General features: G+C 38.2%; 1 pseudogene; it reads right to left on the bottom strand.

The window, feature by feature from the left end:
• Positions 1 to 5,386: 5,386 nt before the first annotated feature.
• On the bottom strand, positions 5,387 to 5,938 carry LOC101604517 (annotated as a pseudogene).
• Positions 5,939 to 27,231: the final 21,293 nt, after the last annotated feature.

Consider the following 27,231-nt stretch of genomic DNA (forward strand, 5'->3'; position numbering starts at 1 on the left):
TGACATGGTTGGAAGCTGGAAGAGAGTCAGTCCCCAGACTCAGTGCATCTAGTGTCTAAAGGTGCTACATGGATGACTGGGGCAAAATGACTAATATCTGTCCAAACAACTCATGATCCAACCTACATAGCAGTAAATAACCTGTTGCAATGCTCAAACAATTGCAATAGTGGTGCAACGTCACTGTGGGAAACCAACTGTTCTTGACTTGGCTAACTGATCCACTAAGTGGAATGGAACCCATAGCTGGAGCTAGGAAACAAGTCATATCCAAAAATGAGCCCACTCTCCATTATCAAGCTACCACCAATTGTGGGCTACATAAAGGCCTGCACCTATTAAATTCTCTCTTAAAAAAAAAAAAGTGTATCCCATTTATCTTGTGCAAACTTTACTTTCCATAGGAGAATCTGCTTCTATTTTTCAGATATACACAGATCCTAAGGGGAGAACCACCCCATCATACCTCAAAAGGGCCTCAGATGAAACTAAGAATAATTGGTGAAACAAGCAAGGGTGCTGTTTTCTTGGTGAACCTGGTACCAGCACAAGGGTGAAGGAGATCAACACAGAGAATAATCAACTCTTACAAAATCAGATATCCAGAGACACAGAGGCTCCAAAGACCTTATCACTGAAGCAGACCTAAAATGAACCCAACATGGCCCAGGGAAATTTTGCATCTTGAAGAGGGGGTGGCAAGAATGTCAGAGCAACACATTAGGTCATGATATGCAGAGACATTTCCTCCTACCCATAACCGAGGGTGAGTTCCAAAATGCATGACCCATATTCTTCACCCATGAGGGGCCAGGGGGAGTTGGGGAGGACCTGGAGGAGGCTAACAATGGTACCAACTTGACTGTATTCACTGAGTACAAAACTAATTAACAAAAAAGAATAAAAAATTAGCACAGAAGGAAAATTCAGCAAAGATATTGAGATTTTGAAATTAAATGAAAATTTGAAATTAAATTTAAATTAAATTAAATTTGAAATTTTGAAATTAAATGAAATAAGAACATAAGCTAAAAACACAGTGGAAAGCTTAGGCAAATGTTCAACAATGAAAAAAAAAACGAATATCAATAATTGGGATGAAGAGATGGCTTACTGGTTAAGGAATTTACTTTAGAAGCCAGAGCCCCCAGGTTCAATTCCCCAGGACCCACTTAAGCCAGATGCCTAAGTGCACACATCTGGAACTCATTTGTAGTGGCTAGAGGCCCAAGCTTGCCCATTCTCTCTCTCTCTCTTTCTCTCCCTCTTTCTCACTCACTCACTCATAAATAAATAAATAAAGATTTTTTAAAACAAAGAAAGAATATCAATAATGAATGAAATATTTGAGGAAATGTTATATTCAAACATAAAAATACATGATGAAAGCACCCAAAACCTCAAGGATAGGATCAAGAGACCAGATCACATGTCATAGAAGGAATTGAAGTCCATCTTTGGATGGTTACTTGGCTCTCTGTTCTTCTCCCCAACGTGGCCACATTGAATAAATTTTTCTTCTCTGATTTTCATTAATACTTTTTCTTTAATTTTCCTACTGATATCATGTTACTGAATTTGAAATTTGACTGTAATGGCTGCCATGACTGAATCTAACCCTAGCACTCCAGGAACATTAAGTATATTTGGTTCACAATGGAATTATACAGATCCAGAGGACTTGGGTAGACCTGCCCGTCTATTATGTTGCCTGCAACACATGTAGCTTCTCTCTCAAGCTTGATCCAACTCTATAGGTTTCTTGGGCAGAGATTCCATATTCTTGGCATCTGAAACATATTGGGGTTTTCATCATAATTTATGTTTCACCATGTCAGTTTCATATTATGGCCTTTCACAACCTCCTTATAAAAAATCCTTACAACCTCCTTATAAAAAAATCCAACTCTCCCTCACATTTTCTGGCCTCAGCAGCTTCTAGGAACTTTTGTGTCAGCCTCTATGACCCTATCATGCCTGCATTTTTCATACTTGTAAATCATCACCATGTGGATGAAGCTGCCATGTTTTGCTGCCAGCTTGAGATTAGTCTTGTCTCCTCCTTGGGCCATAATTGCAAAAGCATTTGTATACTTACCCCAATGAAACACTAACCAAAATGACTGTTTATAAACAGGAAACCCCTTTAGCAGTATTCTAAATTCAGGCTCTTTCCTTTCAAAATTTGCATTTTTAATTTTTTTTTATTAAGTAGAAACTTTGTATGGATACATCATGTGTTGGTACCATCATATCCCTCTTCACTGCCCCCACACCAATAGGAATCTACTTAATGGGATTGCTGTTATTCACTATGGAGTTGTGGGTTATGAGGTGGGAAAGCAACAGTCAGTTATTGTGTGTGCTGGAGGGGGGTGCCTCTGGATATTCCCTCCCACCTTGTGTCTCTTACATTCTGTCCACTCCATCTTCCACAAAATTCCCTGAGCCTTGCTGGGTGTACTTTAATTGTACTTTAGTGTTGAGCTCTAAGCAGCTTCTGGATTTCTTCTTTGGTGCTTCTTGAATATCCTCAGTTTCTGTCTCCATCACCCTAGCACAGGTTGTCAGGCTCATCATGGAAGCAGCACTCTTTCTCATCTTGCCAATTCCTCTGTGGTTTCACCTGGGCCATAGTGGTTATGTGAGGGGTGGTTCATCTCCTGCCAGGGAGTCAGCTATATATCCTTGTCTTGTTAATAGATTTTTGTTGTCCTTGATTCTGAAAAAGAAAAACAGCAGATTCTCTAACAGAGAGTGAGATCGTGATAGGTTAAAGTGGATAAGCATTGTTAATTTAGGGAGATTTTGATGAATGTAGGCTTGCTTTTTGGCAACGAATAGTGTAAGCTTTTTATTGGAGTTCATAATCTTGGTCTCCATAGGAGTCTGCCTTGGTTCCCAGTTCCAGCTATAGATTCCTTTCCACTGAATGTATCTCACTGCCAATTAAAGAACCATTGGTTATCCACCTATGATATGTGCCACTATTACACAAGTGTGTACATCTTGTCAGGCTGGTTGCTTTCATATAGCAGTGTCCCCTTCTTGCTCACAATGTTTCTCCCAGCAGGTCAGGTATCACTTTTCTGCACTATTTGGGAAAACTTTCTGGAAACTGGCTTCCTTCCAGCCTTAGCTTTATCTCTCTATGTTCTGTGTTGTCAGCATGCAGTATCTTCAGCAACATGTTCTTACCTTTTAATTCAAGTTGGTAATAAAATGCTTTAATAGAAGTTTGTCTTGTTTTAAGGACCTTGTAGATCTCTCAGATCAACAGCTCAGTGTGAGTTGCAGCCAATTGCTGGGACTTGGAATTACAAGCCAGGGCCAAATGTTTTAGGGTTAGGCTTCATCTCATCCTCCCCGGAGCCCTTCTTATTAGACAATCCCTTCATGCTTCTATTGAGAGTTATATCTTCTAGTCTGCTATCCAGGAAGAATTTTTTCTATGGTACCAATTCATTTTGGGTTTGGTTTTGTGCATATCAGCCCCCATCTTCAAATTTCCCTCCCTCTAAATCTTTCCATACCTTTTGTCTGTCCCTCAAGTTGTCTGTCATGTATGCGTGCAATTCAAGGTCTTCCAGGTTAGGAAGCACAGATGAGGGAAAACATGCAGCATTTGTCTTTGTGAGCTTGTGTGAATTCACTTAGTATTATCTGTTCCAATTCCATACATTTTCCTACAAATTTTATTATACCATTTTCCCTTACTGCTAAGTATAATTCCATCATGTATACATACCACATCTTCATTATCCATTTGTCAGATGATGGACATCTGAGTTGATATACATTTGTCATAGTTTGAATAGATACTCCTAATATATTCAGTGTTTTATTATTGTTTGTAATTTAGATCTTCAGCCACCTTGCTGGAGGAGGTGTCACTGGGCTGGATTTTAGGATCCATTCTTAAGAAGTGGTGCTGAATTTGAAATTCCAGTCTAAAGATATGCAAAGTGCCTGGAGTTCCTGAAGAGTGCTAAGGGATTTGGCTTGTGGCCTTTCTGTCTCTGCCTGGTCCTTTAAGAGGGGACCAACTTCTTTTGCCATTATCAAACCTCCCCTTGACCTATAAGCTTCAATAAATTTCCCTTCCCCCATACCTGTACCTGCTTTGCAAGTTCATGTCAGTGAACTTGAAGCTGTCTACTATACCACGACTTAGCTATTATGAATTAAAAAAAAAAACAAAACATGGTTGTAGTGAAGAGTGAATTCTTTAGGGTAGATTCCCAGTAGAGGAATGGCTGGATCCGTTGGTAGTTCTATTTTGATTTTTTTCCGGAGTCTCTCTATTTATTTCCATAGTGGTTGTATATGTTTACACTCCCACCAGCAGTAAATAAGGGTTCCTCTTTCCTTGTATCCTTGCCAACATTTGAAATGTTGAACCTTCAAAGGGGTTATTTCAGTTGTTCTGGTGCAAAGTGAAAAATTTATCTTTGTTTTTATTTGTTTTTCAAGGTAGAGTCTCACTCTAATCAAGGCTATCCTGGAATTAAATGTGTAGTATCAGGCTGGCCTTGAATGCATGGTGATCCTCCTACCTCTGCTTCTTGAATGCTGGGATTAAAGATTGTGCCACCATGCCTGGCTTTGAAAAAATCTCAATAATTACAGATGCTTTTGAAACTGCTTTGCCTGTAACTTTAAACTTCACATTTATTTACTTGCCAAATGGCACATTTATCATATCTCTCTGGCTAAGCTTGTTGCTCTCTTTCACTGTTAGATAAGAGCAGTGAGCAGTATTAACTACCTAAAGACATGACTATATAGCATTCTACAAAACAATATTTCAACAATTTTAAAGAAATTTCAATAAAATTACCTGCAAGGCCAAATGACACAAGTTTGATTTCGTAAGACCCATGTTAGCCAGATGCACAAGGAGTTCGTTTGCACTGGCTGGAGGCCCTGGCAAGCTCATTCTCTCATTCTCTCTCTCTCCCCCACTCTCTCTCTCTCTCAAATAAATATATAAAAATAAAAATAAATGTTTTCAAATCTTACTCATTTTTTCCTCACACTTTTGTTTGTGAATATTCAGTTGAAAACAATAACATTCACAGTAGTACAGTAGTGCACATGGTGACAGCTCTGATTGTGAGGACATGAGAGTGACTACAAAACTAAAAAGAGTGTCCTTTTGTAAAAGCAGCAATGTAATGTCTTAGAAACTCCCTTTACATATTACGGTAAAAGAAAAATGAAGTAGAATCCAAAGGGGATGGATTTTACACTGTACCCTTATTGTGTAAGAGTCTATGACCTCAAGACTTTTAGTATTAATTAGTCCAGTTTTACTTAGTTTTGAATAAAATGTGAAAAATTTAAAAGGTGCAAAATTAGAGATTCTAGCCAGTTAACAGGTGAGTTATAAAAATTCTTTCCTGCTTTCATACACAAATTGGTAAATTTGTTTCACAGCCTTTACATTGGGCCTTGTTATTGTGATACATCATGTTTAAAATTTCTGTAATGGAGCTCTTAAAGACTTCATTTGAGAGAACACCACAGGATGATGTTATGTTCCTAACTGGTACGAGGTCTAGTCTTTGTGAATTCTGGCAAATGGATTTCAAAGGGTATGTCACCAACTGCCAAAACTTTCACAACCTTAAAATCTGTAAAAGTTACCTGAAAACTACTTTATGCATATTGTGGGCTAAATATCTGGCACAAAATTTAGTTTTTCACTTGATGCCCCAATGCAAATATCCCCCCCCCCCCACCCAGTGGACCAAATCATAGCTGTAATTGTAGGCTTTCTCATCTTCATTAACACTTTCCCAATATCATGTTTATAGATTATGTTTGTTCCTTCCAAAGAGCAATGTTCCTTAAGTTCAAATGGCATCTTGTTCTAAAAAGGCAGACTGCATTTGGAATTAAAACTTCCCATTTTAACAGCACTGTCTTCATCCATTGTGCTAGTTTAAAAACTTAGTTTCACACCATGAAGATCACATATGGGGAAGACAGCACTCATGAGGATATGGTGGCAGCAGTTGTGTTGGATGCGGAGGAGAAGGACAAGGATGAAGATAGGGCAGGTGTGCTCCCCAGTCTCCAGGACCCATTGCTAGGAGACCCCAAGGTTCAGGCTTTGGCCTGCTTTGTTGTTCCGGGTACAGGTAATTTTACTCTTTACTCAGTTTAAACACTTGTTGAATATATACATTTCCAATTATTTTTAAATGTGTAACTTTTCTGTTCTCTATTTTTAACTTCTTTTTTTATATGGTAGGGTCTCACTCTAGCCCAGGCTGATCTGGAATTCACTATGCAGTCTCAAGGAGGCCTCAAACTCACAGCATCCTCCTACCTCTGCCTCCTAAGTGCTGGGATTGAAGTCTTGCACCATAATAGCCAGCAGAATTTCATTCTTTCATCATTGGAGAAAATAAACTTATTTTAAATTTATTGAAATTGCTTTAAAATTATTGAAATATTGTTTTGTGGAATGTTATATAGTCATGTCTTCGGTTTGTTAATAGTGCTCGGATTTATTATTTTTTTCTGTACCTTTCTTTTTAGCTACATATTTGTTTTAATCTTTCATGAATTGTGGCTATTTAAAATCTTAATATACTATTGAATGTGTATATTTATCAATTTGATAGCTATCAAACACATAGAACACATAACTATCAGGTGTTATTGTTTCCATTCTTAATTTTTGGTGTGTGTATGTGTAATGTGTGGGGGGGGGGATATGCATGAATTTGGGCATATATATGGGCCCTACTGTTCACAGCTATTTGGAGGCAAGAGGGTGATGTTAATTGTACTCCTTTGACTCTTCCATCTTATTTTCTTAAGACAGAATCTCTCAGTGAACCTGAAGCTCACATTGTTTTAGGGTTAAATTGGCTAATCAGTGATCCCCAGTGATCCTCCTCTCTCCACCCTCCTCAGTGCTAGGGTTACAAGCATGTACAGCCATGTTTAATTTTTTATTTACTCATTTATTTGACAGAAAGGGAGATAGAGACAGCAAAAGAGAGAGAGAGAGAGAATGGGTGCACCAGGGCCACTGCAAAGGAACTTCAGATGCATACACCCCTGGTGTATATGGCTTACATGGATCCTGAGGAATTGAACCTTGGACCTTTGGCTTTGCAGGCAAATGCCTTAACCACTAAGCCATCCCTCCAGCCCCCATGTTTAACTTTTATGTAGGTTCTAGGCATTGAACTCAGGACCTTATGCTTGCATAGCAACTGCTCTTAACCACTGAGCCATGTCTCTATCCCCTCTGTTTTTATCTAGGATCAAATTTTGGTATTAGTATATTCAACCAAAACCTTTTACGATTGATAGTTTTTGAATCTTTTTTTCAAGATGTTTTGTTCATTTTTATTTATTTGAGAGTGACACACACACACACACACACACACACACACACACACACACAGAGAGAGAGAGAGAGAGACAGAGAGAGAGAGAGAGAGAGAGAGAGAGAGAGAGAGAGAGAGAGAGAATGGGTGTGCCAAGGCTTCCAGCCACTACAAACGAACTCCAGACGCTTGTGCCCCCTTGTGCATCTGGCTAATGTGGGTTCTGGGGAACTGAGCCTCGACCCAGGGTCCTTAGGCTTCACAGGCAAGCACTTAACTCCTAAGCCATCTCTCCAGACCTAGTTTTTGAATCTTAATTGTGCTTCTTATAAATAGAATAATGCTGTATTAAGTGAAAATGTGTAGATTACATAGACTTTAAATGTTTATATAAATGCTATAATTTTGTACTTAAGTTCTATTGTTCCATATTTTGCATTAATTTCTTACTGGACATTTTGAGGATTATGAGGAGCATCTTAACTAGTCAAAACTACTATTATCTCTCTTTATTCATTCTACTTATTATTATCAATTCAGTTGTTCATATTTGTGTTGAAAAATATAATAATTCAATATGTGAAATTACATTTATTTACTTTTGAATTACCTCTCCATTCATATGTTGACACTTTCAGTCCCAATGTAACCGAATTTTAATTTAGAAATAACAAATTTTAAAAAGCTGATGAAGGGCTGGAGAGATGGCTTAGCGGTTAAGCGCTTGCCTGTGAAGCCTAAGGACCCCGGTTCGAGGCTCGGTTCCCCAGGTGCCATGTTAGCCAGATGCACAAGGGGGTGCACACATCTGGAGTTCGTTTGCAGAGGCTGGAAGCCCTGGCACGCCCATTCTCTCTCTCTCTCTCTCTATCTGTCTTTCTCTCTGTGTCTGTCGCTCTCAAATAAATAAATAAATTAATTATTTAAAAAAAAAGCTGATGAATATTGTATGAAACCTTAGGGTGAGTCCTTAATCCAACATGATAATACCTTTATTAGAAATGAAGTTGAGATCAGTAAGAAAAAATCTTAGAATAAAGCCTATGTGTGGACAAGATTGCAGCTACCTATAATAGTCACCAGAAGTAAACAAACCTATACTCACGTTGACCGTGGACTTCCAAACATAAGAACCATGAGTAAATACATTTGCAGTGAATACAACTCTCAATGTGGACTAAATGAAAATAGCTTTATAATCTTTGTTATGTTCTATATTTATCATAATACATCCATTTGTCACTTAATATACATGTTATAAATATTCTTTGTAATTTCATACATTAGAAATATATATTTATAGATGTTTTATGTTAAACTATCACCACAACTCTGCTTTTCTTTATTTCTTCATGCAGATTTATATAATTAATTTTCTACCATTTCCTTATTCAAATATGGATTTTATTTCAATTGCCACATTTATACTAGTATTGTCAAATATATTACATTTCTATACTATACAAAATGGAATTTTGTGTGTTGCTCTGTGTAGTTGATTTTAAATCATTTATGAAAAAAGGAGAATAAATATGCAATTATGTTGTCTTTCAAAATTAATTCTATAATTACCCTTATCAGCAGTCTTTCATTCCTCATGTGAATTCAAAATACAATCTAGTATCACGTGCTTTGAGCTCAAGAAATTTTGCTTTTCATTTCCTATAATGCACATCTACTTATAGTAACATTTCTCAGTATTTATTGAGGCATGATTTATTTCACCTTCATTTTCAAATAATAGCTCTTCTGGAAAAGACATCATTTAAAAGAGTTTTGCTTGGTTGCAGCTACCTAATACTTTAAATCACTATCTATGATCATTTGGCCACAATTCCTTTGTAGGTGTCTTACAGTCTTAATGAGGCTCCTTTGAAAGTGGGGATCATTTTTCTTTTGAGGACTTTAGAAGATCCTCTGGTTTGTTTCAGCTTCCAGCATTTTAACTATATGTTGGACTCAAATTTCTTGTTTATATTACTTGGAATTCATTAAGCTTCTTTACATGATAATAATTTTTGGAGAATTTTGGGGCTTTAGCTCTTTTGGTTTTGAATAGTTATTCTGCTCACTTTTACCTTCTTCATTTACTCTAATTATTTCAATTTTGCTACATGGAATGCTGTTCCATATTTCTCTGAATCTCTCTTCATTTCTGTACATTCTTTTCTTGTTATCTTTTAAATTACAACCTATCAATCTATATTTACATTTTTTATTTCAATTGAGTTTATATGTATTGATGAATCCTCTTAAACTTTTCCTTTTGATTAATGCACTTTGTATGCCAGAATTTTAATTTATTACTTTAAAATTTTTATTTACTTTATATATTTGAGATAGAGAGGAAAAGAGAGAGAGAGAAACAGAGATAGAAAGAGCACATCAGGGCCTTCATCTGCTGCATATGAACTCTAGAAACATGTGCCACCTTGTACATCTGGGTTACATGGGTACTGGGGAATTGAACCAGGGTCCTTTGGCTCTGCAGGCAAGCACCTTAACCACTAAGCAATCTCCCCAGCCCAATTTGATTATTGTTAGTGGTTTATATATCTTTTGATATTCCCAACATGAGTAGAAATTAGCACCATACTTGAATTCTTTAAAATGTGATTTTATGTATTTATTTGAACATAGTTTAATGCTTTGAAAATGCCTGCTAAGCCCAAATCTCAGTTTTCTTGAAAGTAACTTCTGGTGTCTGAATTATTATGACCTATGTATTTGCCAACTTTCTTATTTGTTTTTTGTTGTTGTTAATAGAAGCTTGAAATTTTACAATTGTAAAACCAAATATAATATTTTATAGGAATGTCATACATATGGCATATGTACAAATTTCCATGCTACATTTTGGTACTAAATCTTATTTATTTAATTTTTTATTATTTATTTGAAAGGGGGAGAGAGAGAGATAGAGGGAGAGAGAGAGAGAGAGAGAGAGAGAGAGAGAGAGAGAGAGAGAGAGAGAGAAAGGGAGAAAATAAGCTTGCCAGGGCTTCATGCCACTGTAAACTAATTACAAATGTATGCCCTACTTTATGCATCTGGCTTTACTTGTGTACTGGGGAATTGAACTTGGGTTGTCAAGCTTTGCTAGCCAACGCTTTCATCCATTGAGAAATCTCTCCAACCTTCAAATCTCATGTTAAATTTACTATTTAATCATGTAGGGACTTTGTAATTATTCAGTAATTCTAGAATATACCCTCCACCAGCCATGTGAAGCTCCTTAAGTTGCTTCTGACAATATATTCTTTAATGTGTCCATTCTTCTGCTCAACAACCTAGAGACCACTTCAGTTTAGTGTTCATACTCTTATTGACTGTCTATATGTCTACCTCTATTATAATAATACTCATCTGTTTGACTCTACCACTATATATTTGATCTGTCTGTTCCTTTTGATAATTCTCCAAGATACAAATTGTTAATATCTGCTCAAATAGAATCTGGGATTGATTCATTTTAGATGTAGGTTGGATCAACACCATATAAATAAATAAATGTAATTCACTATTTAAAAACTCAAGAACATAAATAGGATGCTCTTGATAGACACAGAAAAGGCATTTGATAATATTCAAGAAACCTTCATAGTGAAAATCCTGGAAAAATTAGGAGTAGAGAAAATATACATCAAAATTATAAAAGCCTATAAACAAACTTATATCCACTATGATACTAAACCATTTAACAATGTAATTCAGAGGCCTACAAAAGGCAAACGAACCTAAATTGAGCAGAAATAAAGTAACTGAAATAAGTATAAATAAATAAAACTGAAATAAAAATACAAAAGATGAACAAAGGAACAAACTTTTAAATAGATTAACATAGGAAAGTACCGAAAACCAAAACAAATAAATTCAGATATAAAAATGAGACATTATATCTGAAGTTATTAAGTCATAAAATCATATAGAAAATACTATCAACAATTAATTATATTCTAGCAACAAAAACATGAAGAAAGGGAAATTGCTAAATGAATATGACCTATAAAAACTAAATGATGAAAAAAATTAAAAAAATCTAAACACCAATACTACGTAGTTAGCTTGAAGCAATTTAAAATTTCACATGTAAAATAAGACCAGGATATGATTGTTGTAAAGTTAAATTCTACAAAGTTAAATTCTACAAGGCATTTAAAGAATGTTTGCTACCAATTTTCTTAAAGTTTTAGGAAAATTGAAATGGGAAGACCTTGACAGTCTTCTGATACGTCTATCACCACTTTTATAATAACAAAACCAGAATAAAGGTCAAGAAGACAGTTATTCAGATCTGTATCTCTTATGAACATAGATGAAAAATTCTCTTTTTAGATTTTTTTATTGACAACATCTATACTTCCAGACAATAAACCATGATAATTCTCTCCCCTTCCCCACTTTCTGCTTCACACCTCCACTCTCCATCATAACCCCTCACTCACTCCATTAGTCTCTCTTTTATTTTGACTTCATCATCTTTTTATCCTATTATGAGGGTCTTGTGAAAGTATTCCTAGGCACTTCAAGGTCATAGATATCAAGGCCAATTTATGTCTGGACTGTTGCATTGGAAGGTGTGGTACCCATCCTTTGGCTCTTACATTCTTTCCACCGCCTCTTCCACAATAGGAGACTTGTAGGGTGTGGTAGAGATATTTCAGTGCTGGAAACTCCTTTAAAAAGTTCATAATAAAATATCATAGAAAATTCAGCAGCATATCAAGAAGTGCAGCCTAATTTGGTGGTATCAACCCCAAGAATGTTTGTATGGCTCAATACATGCAAATCAATAAAACTTGCACCAACAAAATGCAGAACAAGAACTATAGAAATACCTAAGTTCATGCATTTGATAGCATTCAATAACCCCAGATAATAAAAATTGTCAAAAAATTATATGTAGGAGGAACATATGTCAAAGTAATAAAGAAAAAATATATATTCCACAGTCACTATCCTACTGATGGGTATAGCTTTGAAGGCACATTCAAGTAACCATATTAGCAGATACAACTTTTAGGCAGAATTTAATGAGAATTATTATTTCAAAATATCAATGAGGACCTTTGGGAGTGATAGATATTTTACTTGTTTAACAGTTCATTTTAAAGTATTTTTTGGCCTTCCATGACTTATTTTGAAAAGATATGTTTACAAATTCGATTCGCTAACTTTGAGTAAATAATGTAGATTCCATGTATTGGAGAGACTTTATTATTATGTACCTATTGGTAACATCTATCATTTATCTATCATCTTTCATTCTATTTATAAATGTTATATCTATATAGGTTCATAATGTATAGACTAATATAATGTATCTATGTATCCTTAGCACTAGAATCGTTTTATTTTTAATGATTTATAAGTGTAAAATAAGATTTTTATGGTTAAAGAGAAAATCTTTTGTTAGATAACATAAAGATTGGATTCATTAGAATAGTATATTTTTCACTGTATTTCATACAAGATGAGTGTAATGTTTATAAACACTAATATTTATCATCATTGGAACTATTCATGTTTTTGCTTAATATCTTATGGGAAGATTATCCTGTGTGCATTACAGGATATTTCACAGTATTCATTGATTGTATGTGTGACATGCCAGCCTTACCTCTTCTATCATTGACTGCCAAAAATTATTCTAGATATTTACAAACGTCTACTGTACTGAAGGACAGAATGACCTTTTTCTTAGAACTAATGCTGTGTAAAGTTAAATTCCCTTGTATGTACATAACATACATACATACATACATACATACATATATTTATTTATATCACAACATTCAAAATTATAATTTGTAAATCCATAAAACTTTATAAATATTATTCTGTGTCTAGAAGGAGAATAATGTTATTTAAGTAGCTATATTAAGGTATATTAAGTATAATTTTGATATGAAAATAATGAGATTAAAGGTAGAATGTAGTCCTATTTATTTTCAAATTATATCTGTTTTGTTTGAGGGGTGTCATTATGGACTTAGCATACATAAGTTAATGTAAAGTCTTTTATGTATCACAGTTAATTTTTAATTTTTGTAGAATCCATTAAGATGTTTTTCAATTTAAAAAAAAATTACTGCTACATAAAGCATAAAATTGCACATATTTATGGGATATCATGTGTTGTCAATTTTTAAAATATATTTTATTTTTATTTATGAGACAGAGAGAGAGGGAGAGAAACAGACAGAGAATTGGCCCTCTATGGTCTCTATCCAATATCTTTTATGGTGAAGAGCAGTAAAAGTATTTGAAGTTTTGCTTTTCTTAAAAATGAAGGTTTAGGGCTTAGTGATTAAGGCATTTGCATGTGAAGCCTAAGGACCCTGGTTCAATTCCCCAGGACCCACATAAGTTAGATGCAAAAGGGACACATGCGTCTGGAGTTCGTTTGCTGTGGCTGGAGGCCCTGGCATGCCCATTCTCTCTTTCTCTCTGCCTCTTCCACTCTCTCTCCCTGAAATAAATAAATAAGTATATATTTTTTTAAATGAAGGTTTACTGCAAAACAGTAAGAAATTAATTTAGATCTCAGCTAGAAGGCTCCTCTCTACTGACTAGCTCTACTAAGCAGTCTGTGATGGGAAGAAGACAACAGTCTAAGTTAGTAGTGGACTCTGCACGTTACACATCTGGCCAGTCAGTTGTTTCCACTATTTAAAAAAAATATTTTAGTTTTATTTATTTGAGAAAGACAATAAGGCAAGGGAAGAGAAAGAGAGAGGGAAGGAGAGAGAGAGAGAGAGAGAGAGAGAGAGAGAGAGAGAGAGAGGGGGGGGGGAATGAGCTTGCCAAGGCCTCCAGCCACTGCAAATGAACTCCAGATGCATATGCCACCTTGTGCAACTGGCTTACATGGGATCTGGAGAATTGAACCTGGATCCTTAGGCTTTCTAGGCAAGTGCCTTAATCAAAAAGCCAACTCTCCATCCCTGTGTACACTGTTTTGATGTACCAGTTTATATTACTATTAACAGTGTTAGAAGGGTCAAAATATTTAAATCTCTTTGTATTCCTGCTGCCTCTTGACTTTAATAATAACTACTCTAAATTGTAAGATGCTATTTCATTATATTTTTGATTTGTATTTTCTTGATAATTAATACATTTTATATACTTGTTTACAATCATTTGCATGCTTTGGAAAAATTCTATGCATATTTTTGCTTAGATGTTTAATTGAATTTTGATTTTGCTCTTGAGTTTCATGAATTATTCATATATTTTGGACATTAAATTTTATCACATGTGTAGTTTGCAAATATTGTCTTGCTATCTTTGCACTATGTTTCCATTTGTGGGTAGTTTTCTTTGCAGTGAGGAAGCTTTTGGATGTGATACAGTAACCCTTGTTGATTTTTCCTTTTGTTGCTTGCACTTTGGTATCATATCCAAAATCTTTTTCAAAGGCCAATGTCAAAGAACTAACTATTAATAAATTAGTTTGAAGTTTACATATTTAGATCTTGCATTTAATCATTATCCATTTGAATTGATTTTTATGTATGAAAAGGATGTTATTGCATACTAATGCAGTGAGAATCTTGTAGTCCCATGGAAATTTTTCAATTGCCTTTTCCTTTTCAGTGAAAGTTGTCATTAGAATTTTGCAGAAATTACATTGAATCTATAAAATACTTTAGATATTTTTAATATTGTGACAACATGCATTTTATTCAAAGGAGATGAGAGATAGTTTATTCTGGAACCAACTAAGAGTGACCTTGTTCCAGAAACAGATTTAGATTATCTCAAAGTCTATGTTGCAACATATTAACAATTTCATGAAGGGTTAATAGTCATAAATAAAGGCACTTTTCATATACATTAGTGGAAAAATCATATTGGCTGGTTAAAGCAAAATGGAAATCTCTGCTCTAGGCTTCATATGCTTTCTGATGGCTTTCTTAGTCTGTGGGTTGGTAGAAGCTGTGGTTCTGTTAGTACATAGTCACTAGCATGTCAGGACAGACACAGAAGTAGACAATAAATTGCTATTAAGGGGCTAAAGGTAGCTCAAGGTAACTTGGCTGTAATCCTGAAACATCCCATCTTTCTGTGATCAGTATATTCAGCCTTATTCAAAGTAAATACAGTTTTTTTTTTTATTTCAGAAACTTTAGTTCATAGTTCCTCATTGGCCAAGCACCACATTTTGTAGAGAAGAGATACAACCTTTTTGATCTTTTCTACCTCTTTTTTTTTTTTTTTTTTCTGAGGTAGGGACTCACTCTAGCCCAGGCCGACCTGGAATTCACTATGTGGTCTCAGAGTGGCCTCAAAGTCACAGTGATCCTCCTATCTCTGCCTCCGGAGTGCTGGGATTAAAGGTGTGTGCCGCCAACTGTTTATCTTTTCTATCAGACAGAAATCATCTGTATCTTTATTTGACAAAACAAACTAAAACAGCCCAGGGTGGTGGCCAAACCTTTACAGTTGTATTTTGCTCATAGTTTCATGGTATAGTCCATTGTGACAGGGAAGGTCAGAGCAGCTCTAGGTGTAGAAGAAGGAGCTGAGGCAGCTGGACACAGCCAGACAGAGAGATGAATGCTAGTGTCCATGTGGCTTCCTGCACCATTCCCCTTCTATTCAGTTTTGGCCATGCAGCCTATGTTGAGCATGAATCTACCCTCCTTGTTTAAATCTCTCTGGAAATGTCTTCTAGGTGATTCTAGAGATAACTATCACAACTTTTAAGCTCACTTTATGGGCCTGCTACCCAAAGAACACAGATATTTCTCCAGAAAAGAAGATAATAGACCAATGTATCTTACAAATATAGTCACAAAAGTCCTAACATGTATTATTTTAACATATGAGCATAGGATTTTGGCTATTTAGTTGCCTCTTTAATTTCTTTAGTATTTTATAGTTTTCAGTACATAAATCCCTCATATTTAGATAAATGTGTTCCTAAGTATTTTATATTATCTTTGATAATGCTAGTGCTAATGAAAATTTTCTATAATAACCGTTTTAGATAGTTTTTTAGCAGTATAAAGAAATGCAGCCATTTCTTGAGGGTAATACTATATCCAGTAATTTGAATAAATTTATTGTCATTTATTTTACTTATTATTACTGTTTTTAAATAGAAACATGAAGGTTTTCTATACATGAGATCTTATTACCTGAAAACTGATAATTGAACTTATTAATTCCAATTAAATTAGTTTTTTGTATTGTCAGTTTTTATTTTATTATTTTTTTTTTGAGAGATCACATGTATACCGGGTTAACTTCAAACTCACTATGAAACAAAGGTTGGCCTTAATCTCTGGAGTCTTTGCTTCAATTTCTCAAATATTAGAGTTACTGACATATATTCTTATGTGATTAGTTGAATTTCACTTAATTTTGTTTGTTTGCTTGTTTATGTTTATGTTTAATTCCCCAAGCTCTGATTTCAAGTACTATTGTCTATAATTTTTTTCTGCTTTTTTGAGATAGGATATATCTCACTCTGTAACTCCCATTTGGCTTCACACATACTAGATCCTTGTATCACAACCTCCTGAGTGTGGGGATTAAGGGTATGTGCCACCACACCTGGCATCAAGTACTATTCTCAATAGAAGTGGTGAGAGAGAAAGAGGTATCATTGTTCTGTTCCTAATCTTATAGGAACATGTTTTGTGTTTTTACCATTGATTATAGGCATAGCTATGAGAGTCTCACATATAGTATTTATTATGTTAAGGTTATTTCTTCCATTCCTATTACTTTGAATTCTTTTGTCATGAGTGTCTGCTGATAAAATTATAATTTTTCCTCCTACTATTGAACAATTATTATTTTTCATCCTGCTAATATAGAGTTATCATATTTTGGATTTGCATGTGATGAAAACACTTCATATTTCAGGTATATACCCCCTTTAATAATGTTGCATTATCCTTTTAATTAGCTCTAGACTTCATCATTTTCAATTATTTTAATCTTTTTGCATTTATTTTCTCAAGGGTATTTGCTGACTTCTTGTCTTATAGTATCTTTGTCTCATTTTGGATCAAGGGAATTATGGCCTCATACAATGAGTTTTAAAATGTTCATGCACTTCTATTTTTGAGAAAAAGTTTAGGAATGAGTGTTGTACATAATAGTGAGTATACTGGCCTGAAAGGCACAATGATATGCTTGCATTGTAGCTATGTCATCTTTAATAATGACTGGTTTTATTCTTGCCTAAACTGTAGTTACAAGGAGCAGTTGGTATTTTCAGTGGTGATGTGTATTAATTTTTTGTTATTCTTTTTCCTTATAAGGTGAAATTCAGGCCAAGAGGATTTTATATTCTGCTAAGTATGGCACACTGGCCAATACATATATGCAGCATTTTTGGAATCTGAGCACAAGCATATCTATAGTGGTAATGCAACCAAGTTTGGGCACTCAGGTGCTCAGACCATCAGTGTATGTAAGGTACACTTTCAGGGGAAATTTTAAGTAATACTTTCAAAGTGCATTTTTCCTGGAACAGGGACACAGGGTTAAAATGATTATATATGGAGCTAGGATCAAGGTGTTTGGAGAATGACCTAATAAGTCTGAGCTGACAGAATATAGGGACATTATTGACCTTGTGAAGAAAGGGTTCAGCAGTAGCCTAGAATTTCAAGTACTGTGGATCACAATTTTATGATAGACCCAGGAATTAGAATATAGACTATTGGCAATTTGTCTCAGAGCTCAATTTTCAAAGTCAGGGCTAAGGAGCAAAGGATGTTGTAGCATTGTCTATGAAGCCCATATAAGAATGGTTGAACAACTCAACTACAACTATAATTTAAGACGTAAGACTGGGGTCCAAAGCAGCAGCTTAATATGTATAATTAGTGCTTGGCTTGTAAATAAAGGAAAGATAACACAACTCAGGATCCTTGAAAACTGGAACAGAGGATCAATTACATAACACCAACAGTAATTAGTCAAAGCTGCCACCAGGGGACTTAGAGCAATACTATAAAGTACATATTTTTGAAGACAGTACATGCTTTGCTTGCAGGACACAAAGGGATTATGCTTGAACTGAGATAGTGCCTTGCTTTCTGCCAGGTAGGTTTCTTTGTGCCAATATATGCTTTACAAGCTGCTGGAAGAGAAAAGTCGGCAACAATTCTACTGACATGTGTATGCTGTGTACTTTACAATTGTTGCCAGGCCAGTTGTTCCCACTGGTTTAATTGTGACATGACAGTTATGTAAGTGACTAAGTCTTCTTTGATTGAATTGTAGGTCTGTTGCAGAGGAGGGAAATCATGCATTTTACTATAAATCTGGCCCAAAATCTGTGAATAGGGTCTTGGGCCCTAGGAGGGGACCTAATTGGACAGCATGCCAAACTACCATCTAAACATCCATATTTTTCCCCCATTAGTTAGTACTGCTTGGAGCGCCAAAGAAGTCTCTTTGGGCAGAGGGCAAAGTTTCATGCAGAGAAGCATAGCTGACAAAGTCATTAAGAATAAGCCGCAAGTGTGTGTTCAGCTCTCAACATGACACCTAAACCACACCATGCAAGGCTCAGAAAACTTTATGAAATTATTAGACTTATGAACTCTGAGGTCATATATTATCCTTCACTATATTAAGCCTTTCAATATTTTAGTATGGATGGGGGGCTCCTGAGACCCTACAATTATCATAGTATCTAGATGCAAATCTTGATTGTTGGGAGAGTGAGAGTCTATTCCACCCTCTACAACCTTCCTCACAACTTTTATGAGAGTACTGGTATTCATTACTTTTCTTGATGCTGTGACAATGTACCTGAAAAATTCAATTTAGGGAAGGAAGGGTTTATTTTTGCAAATGGTTTGAGGATACATTCCATCATGGAATGGAAGCCATGATAGCAGGAAAATGAGGTGGCAGATCACACTGTATCTACTATCAGGAATAAAAGAGAGGTCAATACTGGTATCTAGTTAGATTCTTCCTTGTTTTCATTTCAATTTATTCTGAAATACCAATTCATGGGATGTGTTAGCCATATTCGTAGTTTGTCTACAACTTCTAGTTAATTTTCTCTGGAAACACTCTCACACATGTGCCCAGAAGTACATCTCCTAGATAATTTCAAATCCAATAAAATTGATTCTGGGGCTAGAGATGGCTTATCAGTTAAGGAACTTGTCTGCAAAGCCTAAGGACCCATGTTGGACTCTTCAGATCCCAAATAAGCCAAACACACAAAAATGAGGCAAGCACAACCTCACATGCCCCCTAGGTGGCACAAGCATCTGGAGTTCAATTGCAGTGGCTGAGGCCCTTGTATGCCAATCCTTTCTCTCATAAAAAATGATTCTGAAAATTAACTACCACAGCACTAATGCTCCTCATGAGGGCAATGTGTGGATTAGGTAACTTCTCAAAGTTTCTACTTCCTATTGCTTTCACTTTGGTGGATAAGTTTCCAGTGTGTAAACTCAAGGAAAGCACACATATTCAGATTGCAGTAGCATGCTAATAGCCATGTAAAAATCAAATTTATATGGATGAATATGGTTCAATCAGTAGTATATTTGCCATGTAAGGGGTAAAACCTGAGTTTACATCTCCAAGACTCATGTAAATACCACATTTGGTGGTATGTACATATGATGGAAGCACTGTGAGGCAGAGACCAAAGATCTCTAGGACAAGCTGACTAACTAGGGTTCCTGAATTGATGAGCTCTGGGTTGAGAGAGAGAGAGAGAGAGAGAGAGAGAGAGAGAGAGAGAGAGAGAGAGAAAGAGAGAGAGAGTTGCTGCCTCAATAAGTAATGTGAAAAAATATGGAGGAAGACACCCAATGTCAACGTGTCAATCCCTGGCATCCACATGCACTCACTTGTACTTGGACACATATGTGCACTGACCTGAATATGTAAATGTATCACACCTACCACATACACACATGCAAAATATAGCCAATTCATTAAATTCACATATCAAAACATACAAGGGTTTTATTGAGTTATGTTACCAGATATTAAGTTAAAAAAGAACCTTTTGGGATCAGCCTGAACTAGAGTGAGACCCTACCTCAAAAAAAATAAAAAAAAAACAACCTTTTGGGATTAATTATAACCAATGATTTTTGAAAATTTATATTTTCCATTATGAAAGTGAGTATACTCATTGCTATATGTATATAAATTTATTAGGATACATAGGAGGGTGTTCTGAGTGTTGACTGACATAAAGACAATCTATAGAGCTATGAAATGCAAATTGAACTAAATCTTGACATTAGTTTTCACATACTGTTCTCTGAAAAGCAATTGCTTTAAGAAACAATTAAATGACATAATTCAAGTCTCTTAAAAGGTATAGTTAAGCTCTAAAGAATTTAAAGATGAATTTCACTAATCTGAATTATTATAAAGATGCTGAGATACAGAATACATAGGTTTATTTTGTTTAATTCTTCTTTGCATTAAGAGACATGCAGGTCAAAGCCCTTGGAGTTGATTTGTGGTTTAAGTTTATGAAGCATATATAGGTCTCTGTGTTGCATCTGCTTAGGGTTTGAATACGAATTCTCCCTCTATCCCCCAAAAAGGCCAGTGTTGAAGGCTTGGTCCTCAGCTGGTAGCAGTATTGAGAAGTCATTCAATCATGACGACACTGATTTCATTAATGGCTAATCCTTTGGTAAGTACAAAGTGTATGAGCTAGTAGTTAGGAGATGGGGCACATTTATAAAAAAAAAATCACCAGCAGTGTTTTGCAAGGTATACCATAAGCTAAGACACTTCATCTCATGATCTGCTTTCTGGTGTTAAGAGGTGAACATCTTTACTCCCACACATGCTCCCTATATTCTGGTTCACCACAGGCCAAGAAAAGAGGGAGCCAAGAGACTATGTATAGATGAACTAATACAAAATAATCTTTCCTCCTTTAAGCTGACTATCTTAGGGTAAATATTTTGCTACAGTGAAGTAAAAATGACTAGCATAAAATTTAAAAGTTAATTTCTACAAGTATAAAAAGATCATAGAAGGCATCAGCATAGTTTCATTGGCATTATGTGCACAGTAGCTAACAGACTGGGAATTAGTCTTTCTCTTTCAAAATGTGCATTCCTGCACACTTCCGGTCAAGATGGCGACCGCCTTCCTGCACTACAGACAACAAGGAAAAAAAGAGGCAAGTATTCAAGGGAAATTAGAAACTTTTTGCAAGAGGGAGGGCACAAATTGGAGTAAAAGAAGGAAGCACACACCCCCACAGCCCCGCGCGCACCAAGCCCCACGCGCCCAGGCAGCCCCGTGTGCCCCACAACCCCCCGCGCCACACGCCGGCGCACCCCCCGCCCATCCCGCCCCGCATGCCCCTCCCCACCACCCCGCTGGCTCCACAATCCCTATCCACATGCAGCAGGAACAGCCTGAGCGCCCCAGGGCGTCCCGCACCCCGAGCGCCCAGGTGTGCCCCACGCCCCCGCGCCCCCCTTCCCCCCCCCCCCCCCCCCCCCGCGCATCCAGAGAGCCCCACTGAGTCCCGCCGCATCCTGCGCCCTGTCTTACCTCAGCGTGCTCCGCGCGACCCGCCCCGCCCCCCACCCCACATGAGTCCAGAGCACCCCATGGTGTCCTGCAGTGTCCCACGCCCCCCACGCCCACCTTCACGCCAAGCCCCTGCCCTCACGCCCCGTGCTCTTAGCTGACACTGGGGCGCCGCCCCACTGCGCGCCCCATGCCCCCACCCCCACGCACCACGAACCCCATGCACCCCACGGCACCCCTGACCCCCCTCGCGCCCTGCCCCGGCACCTCCCGCCCCCCTACTCTGTGCGACCCTCGACCCCCGCCACACATGGCCTGCATGCCCCCGTGCATCCCAAGTGTGCCCCTGCGTGCCCAGGTGTGCCCCGCACACCCTGTGCCCCCCCCGCGAGCACCGCGAACCCGGCACCACACCCCCGCACGCCTTGTGCCCCACCCAGTGCCCCACCCCCCCCGCCCGTCCTGCGCCCCAGCATGCCTCAGCGTGCCCTGCCCCCTCCACACCCTGTGCCCCCTGCGCGACCCCGGCGACCCCCCCACGGGCCCCGCCCCCCGGCACACCCCGATGTGCCCCGCGACCCCTCCCCCCCACGCGCACCATGCCCCTAGCCCCCCATGCACCGCGGCGTCCCACGGGTCCCACGCCTACCCCCCTGCGCGCCCCGTGACCCCCCCCGCATGCCCCACACCCCCTCACTCCCCCCAGGCGCCCCGCGCCCCCCCGCGCCCCGCACACCCCCCTGCGCGCGCGCCTCCCCCATGCCCACGGCGCACCCCTTGCCCCCCCCAGACAGATCCAGAGTGCCTCACGCCCCCCGCCCCTCCAGGGCACCCTACCCCGCACTCCCTGAGCCCTGCGGCCTCCCGCACGCCCCACCCTGATTGCCTGGTGACCCGGTGCGCCCTGCGCCCTCCTGCTGAGTGCCTCACTCTCTCCATACACCCCGTCACACCCCACGCCCCCCGTCCGCCCACCCGCCTACGCACCATCCGCACGTCCTGCATGGCTGTGCTCTGATCGGGCACCAACCAGTCACACCTGCCAGCCTGCAGCACTGAAGATGAGACCTCCTACCTCGCCCTTGTTCTCTGATCCTGCGAGCAGACCAGCCACGTGGTGCTCAGTTCGCAGGCCTGTGGGGGCCAGCCCTGCCATGAATAGGTGGCTGCCAGATCCCCTGCTGCTGTGATCACATCACTTGCCACCGGTCAGCCTCTGCTGTGTCCTGATTCCGTACCCACATCATCTGCCTCTGCACTACAATTGCATGTGCAGTGGGCTGAATCCCACAGCAAGAGCCACACAAGTCCACACTGAGTCACTAGCGCCAGCGCAGGTGCCATCCCCTACCTGTACATCACCACCCATCCCCCACTCCCCTGAGGAAGGAGAGCACAGACTGTTTACAGACCCCAGTGTACCCAGCCAGAGTCTGGGCACCTTCAGGGCTTGCTACCACAGTCCCCTTTCAAGCTCAAAGGCAGGCAGCTTAGGTACATTACTGGGTGAGAATTTAGGCAACTTTGGAGCCCCTGTCAGGCTATAGATAGGCGGCTTTGGCAAGAGTGAGCAAAAACCCACGCTGCTTGCAACTTCCCCAGGCTGCCTTAGATTCGCATTAAGCTAGATCCCAGGCTGCTCCACCCACCTACCTGCCCATACACTGACATGGGTAGACAATAGCGCAAAAGAAATAACACGAAAAATAAAATGGAAGAAAATCCAGACAGATCACCCAGTCCAACAAGGATCACAACTAACCAAATCATAGAAGAGTGTTTAGGATCAGAACATCAAGTGGAAGCAATGAACAATGCAACCCTGACCAAACTACTGCTAGAACTGACGGGAAAGCTACAAAGGATAGATAATCGTATGGATGCTACCATCACTAAGCTAGAACAGTATGATAAGACACTGGAAGGAATTCAAAGAGAGCTAAGAGAGTTGAGGGAGAGTGAAAAAAAAAGAGGACCTTAAAAATCAGCTGGCCACACTAAACAAAAACATAAAGAAATGCAAGGATGATTTCCAAGAATCATCAAGAAAATCAGAAAATGAGACAAAAAGGGAGCTGGACAGAGCGATGGAAGTGATACAAAGGAAAGTAGTAGAAAATGCAAACTTAATTGAACAAGTCAAAAACTCACTAGAGGCTCTCAAGAATAGAGTCAGCGAAGTGGAAAATAGAAATTCTGATCTGGAAGACAGGATGGAAGAAACAGTTTGAGAGTCCAAAAATTTCAGTAAGTTCAAAAGTTCCTGTGAATAGAACATGAGAGAATTGTGGGATACACTTAAACGTCCTAATATCAGAATCATTGGAATACCAGAAGGAGAAGAATTTCAGACCAAAGGCATGGAGAACTTATTTAACACAATAATTGCAGAAAACTTCCCCCGTCTCTTAAAAGAAAGGCCCATCAAGATTCAAGAAGCAAACAGAACTCCTAACCGACTAGACCGAAGGAGAAACTCCCCAAGACATATTATCATTAAGACTCTAAACATTGACACCAAGGAAAAAATCCTAAAAGCAGCTAGGGAAAAACAGCACACCACTTTCAAAGGAAACCCCATCAGAATTACTTCAGACTTCTCAATGGAAACCCTGAAAGCTAGAAGGGCCTGGAATGAATCTCTCCAAACTCTAAGAAACTATGGCTTTCAACCCAAACTACTCTACCCAGCCAAAGTCTCCCATTTATAATAGATGGTGAAGGGAAAACTTTCCATGACAAAACTCAGCTTTACACTTATATGAACACAAAACCAAACCTACAGAAAGTACTCCAGGAAATTCTCCACAGAGAAGAAACAAATAACCAAACACAAATGCCTACAAGAAGCAGATCACAGAAACCAAACCCAGAGTAGATAGAAAAAAAAAATTAAATTCCATGGAAATGCCAACACACCTCTACCACCACAACATGACAGGGATCAAATCAAATCTCACAGTCATCAACCTAAACATTAATGGCCTTAATTCACCCATCAAGAGATAAAAGCTAAAAGGATGAATCAAAAAATTAGACCCCTCAATCTGCTGCCTTCAAGAAACCCACCTTACCACTAAGACAGAAACCTCCTCAGGGTGAAAGGGTGGAAAACAAAATTCCAGGCAAATTGGAATAAGAAACAAGCAGGTGTAGCTATATTAATATCAGATAAAGTTGACTTCAAACCAAAAACAATCAAAAAAGACAAAGAAGGCTATTACCTACTTATAAAGGGAACAATCCATCAAGACGATATTACAATCATAAATCTGTATGCACCAAACACAGGGGCACCACAGTTCATAAAACAAAACCTACTTGATAATAAAACAGAAATAACCACCAACACCATCATAGCTGGGGACTTTAACACACCATTATCAGTAATAGACAGATCATCCAAACAGAAGCTCAACAGGGAAGTAACAGAGCTAAAAAAAAAACCATAGAGCACATAGACCTAACAGACATCTACAGAACTTTCCATCCCAGATCCACAGACTACACATTCTTCTCAGCAGCCCATGGAACATTCTCTAAAATAGACCATATACTGGGTCACAAAGATAGCCTCCACATATTTAGGAAAATCGACATAATTCCCTGCATAATATCAGATCATAATGCTATATTCCTAGAAATCAACAACAAAAAAACCAACAAGAACCCCAACGGCAATAGGAAACTGAATAGCACACTCTTAAACAATAAATGGATAGTGGATGAAATAAAAAAATGAAACTGCAAAATTCCTGGAATTGAATGACAATAAGAACACATCATACCCAAACTTATGAGACATAATGAAGGCAGTCCTCAGGGGAAAATTCATAGCACTCAATGCCTTTATAAAAAAGACAGAAAGATGCCAAACCAATAGCCTAACCATCCACCTAAAGGCTTTGGAAAAACAAGAAAAATCCAACCCAAAGAGCTCAAGAAGGAAAGAAATAATTAAAATCAGAGCAGAAATTAATGAATTGGAAACCAAGGAAACAATTAAGGCAATTGACAAAACAAAGAGCTGGTTCTTTGAAAAAATAAACAAGATTGACAAACCTCTGGCCAATTTGATCAAGCAAAAAAAGGAGAGACTCCAAATTAACAAAATTCAAAATAAAAAAGGAGACATCACAACAGACATCAGTGAAATTGGCAGAATCATCAGGACTTATTTCAAAAACCTCTACTCCACAAAACTGGAAAATGTGGAGGAGATGGATAAATTCCTGGATGCATATCATCTACCAAAGCTAAACTCAGAGCAGATTAACCACCTCAATGAACCCATCATGCTCATGGAGATTGAAAAAGTAATAAAAAAAACCTCCCAAAAAGAAGAGTCCAGGACCAGATAGATTCCCAGCTGAATTTTATCAAACCTTCATGGAAGAACTCAAACCAATCTTCCTAAAACTGTGCCACACAATTGAAGAACAGGGAAAACTACCCAACTCCTTCTATGAAGCTAGTATCACCCTAATCCCAAAACCAGGCAGAGATGCCACAAGAAAAGAAAACTATTGGCCTATTTCCCTAATGAACATAGACGCAAAGATCCTCAACAAAATTCTCGCAAACCGAATCCAACAACACATCAAAAGCATTATCCACCTTGACCAAGTGGGATTTATCCCAGGAACACAAGGGTGGTTGACATACAAAAATCTGTCAATGTAATACACCACATAAACAAGCTTAAACATAAAAACCACATGATCATTTCGATAGATGCAGAAAAGGCCTTTGACAAGATACAACATCACTTCATGATCAAAACATTGGAGAGAATCGGCATGGCCGGTTCACATCTTACCATAATAAAGGCAATATACAAAGCTCCTAAGGCCCAAATAATATTAATGGAGAGAGACTGGAGGAACTCCCATTGAGATCAGGAACAAGACATGGATGTCCTCTCTCATCTCTGCTTTTCAATAAAGTTCTGGAAGTCCTAGCCCAAGCAATAAGGCAGGAGAAGGAAATAAAAGGGATACAATTTGGAAAGGAAGAAGTTTAGTTAGCTCTATTTGCTGATGACATGATTGTATATGTAAGAGACCCGAGAGACTCCATACCAAAACTCCTGAAGGGGATTAACTCCTATAGCAAAGTAGCAGGATACAAAATCAATGCACAAAAATCGGTTGAATTTCTGTATGCAAATGACAAAGACACAGAAAAAGAAATAAAGGTCATAGTCCCATTTTCAATAGCAACAAAATAAATAAAATACCTTGGAATAACGTTAACCAAGGAAGTAAAAGATCTATACAACGAAAATATAAAAACTCTCAAAAAAGAAATGAGGAGGAGTTGAAAAGATGGAAAGACCTCCCATGCTCCTGGATAGGCAGAATTA

Source organism: Jaculus jaculus, chromosome X, assembly GCF_020740685.1.
Source record: "Jaculus jaculus isolate mJacJac1 chromosome X, mJacJac1.mat.Y.cur, whole genome shotgun sequence".
In the NCBI taxonomy this organism is placed as follows: domain Eukaryota; kingdom Metazoa; phylum Chordata; class Mammalia; order Rodentia; family Dipodidae; genus Jaculus; species Jaculus jaculus.